The sequence below is a fragment of the Mesoplodon mirus genome (assembly GCF_964341445.2).
Source record: "Mesoplodon mirus genome assembly, chromosome: 16".
NCBI classification, from domain to species: Eukaryota; Metazoa; Chordata; class Mammalia; order Artiodactyla; family Ziphiidae; genus Mesoplodon; species Mesoplodon mirus.
In genome coordinates, this window is record NC_138992.1 from 17,173,454 (window position 1) to 17,179,921 (window position 6,468).

Consider the following 6,468-nt stretch of genomic DNA (forward strand, 5'->3'; position numbering starts at 1 on the left):
GTGTTCATCTTTTAGGGTTTAGACTAAGTCATATAACATTTTAAAGCTAGTTTCCTCACCCATGGAAAGAGATGTTGAAAGACAATTATAAAGAGTGTATATGATGAGGAAAGGGAGTTTTTGTCCCTTTTGTTTCATTTGGGTAATCTTTAAAGCACAGCTCTAATAGTACTCAGAATCTAATTTAAAATAATCAACAATTGACAAATTATTCTATCTGAGATAGTGAGATCTTCAAAAACTACGATGAGAAATAAAATCATCCTCTTATACCTATATAAGTGTATCAATAAGTATTTTGATCTCTTCCAACTTGTTCATTCTAACTTCCTGGGTGTCTGATAGATGCTTCAATATCTCCCTCTACCCACAGTGAAAAACACAGCCATAGCTTCTTCAAAATTTGGTCTGAATTAATCCTAGAGCCTCAAGAGTTCAGCCTTGGAATTAACATTAAAAGTAAGCAGTCCGGGCTTCCCTGGTGGCGCAGTGGTTGAGAGTCCACCTGCCGATGCAGGGGACACGGGTTCGTGCCCCGGTCCGGGAAGATCCCCCATGCCGCGGAGCGGCTGGGCCCGTGAGCCATGGCCGCTGGGCCTGTGCATCCGGAGCCTGTGCTCCGCAACAGGAGAGGCCACAACAGTGAGAGGCCCATGTACCGAAAAAAAAAAAAAAAAAAAAGTAAGCAGTCCAATTTCTATGATTTACTAGAAACTTCTTCACATCATCCAATTTAGAAAACTAAATTCAAGAGCAATCTCTTTCCATCTTTGCACAACTTGGATTCTTATAAAATTCTACCTTTTATGAAGCTGAGATATATTGTGTTTTAATCCCCATTGGCGTACCGTCTTAGGCTCATAGAGAATATCTTAAATCTCACATGTATATGCCAGCACTGTAAAAGTTTTCCAGTGTCTGTTAGGTTCTCTGAATCTTTTCTGTCAATCTAGGCATTTCTATTTCCTATAGTCATGTTTCATATGACAGGATTACTATTAAGATTCATCTTCCCACTGCTAGATCTCTACTCAATGTGAAACAGTTTGCCTATGTTCTTAAAGTAAAACACTCAGATTTATACACTACTGCATCTGGTATGCTTAATATAAACGAGCATTTTCCAAAGCATAGTCTGTAGATGCTTGGGAACCCCAAGACCCTTTCAGGGGACCACTAAGGTTAACACTATTTTTATAACAATAAGACTAAGAAATTATTTTCATCTTTCAATATGTTGACATTTACACTGATGGTGCAAAAATAATGGTGAATAAAGCTGCTTATACCGTAGCACGAAACAAGGCAGTGCATCAAACTGTACTATCAGTCTTTGTATATTTTACCCCATACATTTACAGGAAATAAAAAGCAAATTTCATTTAAGAAAGTTCTTGATAAAGCAGTAAAAACTTATTAATTTCATTAAATGTGAATTCTTGAGTGTATGCTTTTTTTTTTTTTACATCTTTATTGGAGTATAATTGCTTTACAATGGTGTGTTAGTTTCTGCTTTATAACAAAGTGAATCAGTTATACATATACATATGTTCCCATATCTCTTCCCTCTTGAGTCTCCCTCCCTCCCACCCTCCCTATCCCACCCCTCTAGGTGGTCACAAAGCACCGAGCTGATCTCCCTGTGTGTATGCTTTTTAATGCTCTGTGTGAAGAAACACCAATCTATCATGTTTTCTGGAGGAAAATCTTTCATGTGATTGAGTTGTGAGCTGAGCCAGCCACTTTTATCCTGGAATACAAGAGCAACTCATAGACAAACTACTATTATATTCAGACTTAGATATTTTGGAAGACATTTTATTTTTTTGAAAAATAAGTGAAGTGAACTTGTCATTACAATGAAAACTACAGTTACTGACATTATTTGATGCTAGTGAAGATATTTGAGCTTTCAAGAGAAAATTAGAATTTCAGTAAACTTTATTTGCCACCATGACCATGACAGTTTCCCAATATTGGAAGACTTTTTTGGATGAGATTGGTGGTGATTCAATGACTGTGATTTTTAAAAATATGGAATAATGAAATATACCAACAATTGGAAAATCTACATAACTTAGTGAACCGATATTTTATAAATGATTGATACATGATGTCACAAATTCATTAATGGTTGTAAAAGATGCAATTAAAGTGTAAGATAAACCAGCAGATTTTAATGTGACAGAGTACACAAAGTTTATTCCTATTGTTTTAGGTTCTACATTGCAATTTACCTTTAAAAAATGACTGTCAAGTTTTGACATAGCATCAAAGAACAATAACTAAAAAGGCTATTAAAATAATTCTCCATTTCTTAATTACATATCTGTTTGAAGCCTAATTACATATGTTTGAAGATTTTTTTAATATATGTCAATCAAAATGATTGAATGATGAGGCAGATATGAGAATCCTCCTATCATTAAGCCAGATAGTAGAGATTTGAAAACATGGAAAACAATGCCACATTTCAAAAAAATATTTTATTAAGTTGACAAGTCATTGTGTGTATTATTTTTAATGAATTAATAAATATTTTTAAATTGAGACACAGATGTAGAGAACAAATGTATGGACACCAAGGGGGGAAAGCAGCGGGGTGGTGGGGGTGGTGGGATGAGTTGGGCGATTGGGATTGACATACATACACTGATGTGTATAAAATGGATGACTAATAAGAACTTGCTGTATAAAAAAATAAATTAAAAAAAAGAAGGAAAAAAATATTTTTAAACTTTTCTAGTCAGTTTTTAAAAAAATTTATTTGATTCAAGTATAGTTGATTTACAATGTTGTGTCAGCTTTTTTTTCTAACATGCTAAATATTGATGCCTATAACACATATACACAAGTTTTTTGAAGCCCTCAATAAGTTTTAAGAGTGTACAGAGGTACTTTACCCCAAAATGTTTGAGAACCACTTATACAGAGAATTATGAAGGTACTAAGTCCTTGTGCTGGGGAAATTCCCTGGTGGTCCAGTGATTAAGACTCTGCTTTCAGTGCCAGAGGTGCGAGGTCAATCCCTGGTTGGAGAACTAAAATCCTTCAAGCCACGCCACACGGCCAAAATAAAAAGAAGAAAAAAATAAATCCTTAAATCCTTGTTCTGGAAACCTTGTCTCTCAGACGCATGAACACTTGCTCTGTGTTGTGAGAGGGACGAGATCAGTAACAGGTCACATCAACTCCAGTAAATCTCCTACTTCTGCAGTTCCTTGCTACATTGTCTTGTACAGTTGAAAATGTAATAGATACAGGTTGGATACGGTAGGTCTTAGAATGTCAGAACCTGAAACACCTGTCATCTTCTGATCCAAGCAGCTCATGTTCAAAATAGTTAAATTGTAAATTAATTATCGAATGTTATTCAATTGGTCGGTGCCATAACTTGTTTGTGAACTGGATCTCACGTCTCTTAATATGTTGCTTATGAGTCAGTACTAGACAGCTGATAGCCATAAGTCAGGCCGGGACTTAGAAAGGAATTGCAGTTAAATGTGAAGGTTTGCGGTGTATCTGTGGGCACATAGAAGAATTTAACCTATGAGAGTCAGTCAGGGGGCAGAAGAAAGCTGAAGTAGGTCCAATAAGTGAGCATAGGGTAAAACTTTAGTTAACGCTTATCAAGAATAATATAAAGAATAGAAAGCCAGGAGAAGGGTACTATTATTTTTTTTGAATACCCGCAGTGGTTATATTAGGAACCATTGGGTTACATTAGGAAGCTCTACTTAAAGGAGAGGCACCGCATTAATCTCTTAATATAATTTAACATATTCTATCATCGTAACAACTCTGTAAAGCAGGTATTCTCCATTTATCAACTAGGAAATAGAGGTCTAGAGAGGTGAAATATGATTTCAGGATTACACACATGGATCATTCAATCTTGCATCAAAAGTGGGATTTGAAGTTAAGGTCTTTCTTATTCTGGATCCCCTCCCTAAGAAAATCTGGTAGATACAATATTCTGTCTTCAGGGAACTTTCACCTCTGGCTTTAAATTGTGCTATCCGCTTCCCTCTTCTTTTGGGGGTGGGGAAGCAGTGGTGGCGGGAGGGGGAAGAGACTGATAGAAATACATGAATGTGTAATTAGCTTTTATATTCATCTATAGTTAGGGGACATTTTACTTTTGCTTTATGAATCATGAAGTACAAGTAGAAGGGGATAAACAACAAGTGTGTTTTTAAGAAAAGAAACCCAATTTTACTGAACGTTCTCATTGCTTGGACTCTTAGCACAGAAACAGTTAAATGCTACCAAGAAATAATGAACAATCTTGCATTACATATAATATTCATGGAAATTTAGAGCTGAGGTTGTGTTCCTTTGTGGGGACCCACAGCTAGACACTTGACATCCCACAATATCCGCCCTACTCCTAAGTCAGTTTAATTCACATTACATGTAAGAGTACATACGTTAGATAATATATTTTAAATTATAACTTAGCATGTAAAAACCACCATACAACTAAAAATCACAAAGCTGGAGTCTGATTCAGTGAGATGAACTTGGGCTCTGAAATTTAAACCAGTTTCTCAAGAATTGACCACCTAAGGCAGGGTTCAAACAAAGCCTGAAGGCTTCAAGGTTTGCAGGAGAAAATTAGTAAGTGAGTTTCCCCACAGAGGTGTGAAGTCATCAGGCCAAGGTAATACTTCTCAGAGGTGTAACTGCTGTGTGTGGGGGTAAGGGGGAGGAGATGGGGTAGAGGTAGGGTGGAGGTAGGGTGGAGGTGAGGGGGTGGGGTGGAGGTAGGGTGGAGGGGATGGGGTGGAAGTAGGGTGGAGATGAGGGGGTGGAGGTAGGGTGGAGGTGAGGGGGTGGAGGTAGGGTGGAGATGAGGGGGTGGAGGTAGGGTGGAGTTGAGGGGGTGGAGGCGGGGTGGAGGTGAGGGGGTGGGGTAGAGGCAGGGTGGAGGGGATGGGGTGTAGGTAGGGTGGAGGGGATGGGGTGTAGGTAGGGTGGAGGTGAGGGGGTGGAGGCGGGGTGGAGGTGAGGGGGTGGAGGTAGGGTGGAGATGAGGGGGTGTAGGTGAGGGGGTGGAGGTAGGGTGGAGGTGAGGGGGTGGAGGTAGGGTGGAGGTGAGGGGGTGGGGTGGAGGTAGGGTGGAGGGGATGGGGTGGAGGTGAGGGGGTGGAGGTAGGGTGGAAGTGAGGGGGTGGAGGTAGGGTGGAGGTGATGGGGTGGAGGTGGGGTGGAGGTGAGGGGGTGGAGGCGGGGTGGAGGTGAGGGGGTGGAGGTGGGGTGGAGGTAGGGTGGAGGTGAGGGGGTGGAGGTAGGGCGGAGGTGAGGGGGTGGAGGTGGGGTGAAGGTGGGGGCGGCGGAAACCATAGTACTTTGCAGGTTGGTCCCTGGGGACGGGCTGACACCTGGTGTTGTAGTAAAATTCTTGACCTCTAATCACAGCCCCCTACACCACATCCTGCAAGACGTGTTGAAAAGCATCGCTCCCAGTTTACTGACTTTTCTGTTTTGACTTGTTCATTATTGTAGAAGATACATGATAAGGAGCAAGAACTCAGTTTTCAAGGCCTAGTCGAGCTCAAAGGAAGTCCACACCTCAGAGGAGCCTTGGAGGAAAAGAAAAAAGAAAAAGAAAAGAAAAGAAATCTCTTTTATCCTACAGTAACTTCCGGGAAATCTCCAAAAACCAAAATAGTTAATTTGTAAGCTCCCTTTCATTTTTTCCTAAACAGTGCCACCTACTGTCCATTTGAAGTCATCAGGAGGCTTGCTGGCGAGGACCAAAGAGAAAGAAAGGGGAAAAAAGGAACAGAGAAAATTAACTCCCAGCCTTGGGTCATTGGAAGAAAGATGAGGAAAGACCATCACGAAGCAAAAATAAGTATTTTGACTCGTTATCTTTTTAAAAGGCTCGTAAGAAGCAAAAGTCACTTAAGACATTCCCTTAAAATAGCTTTTTTTAAGGGCGCTATTTTGGAGTCCTCTAAAGGACGGTTTTTATTTTGTTTTATTTTATTTATAATGCTCGCTGTTGGCGTATTTTAATGTTAGGGGACCGGGTTAAGAAAAAATACAATTATTTTTCTACTTTTTCGCCCACCCAAGGCGAAACTTCCATGTAAAAGGGACTTTGGACACTTGACATCAGCTCAGAAACTTTTGAGTTGGCGGGAAGAAAGGGTTAACAAGTGATAGAGCAGTCACTGATCTTTTAGAGTTTCAGCCGGCTTTCGGAGGCTCCAGGTGTACACACACACACACATACACGCACACACACCTCCCAGCTCTCTCTCCCCAGGGCAGTTACTTAGCCTAAGGGCACCATTTGGTCTTAAAGCAAATTACTTAAACAGAACTGGCAGGGCATCGCGAAGTGGGAATCCTTGTAGCTCAGAGGAGTCAGTCTACACAGCGTGGCCTCCCGGCTCCACTGCTGGAGGAAAGGAGGGAATCAGGTGGTGGCCAGCATGTGTGCACAACATTTCTCTG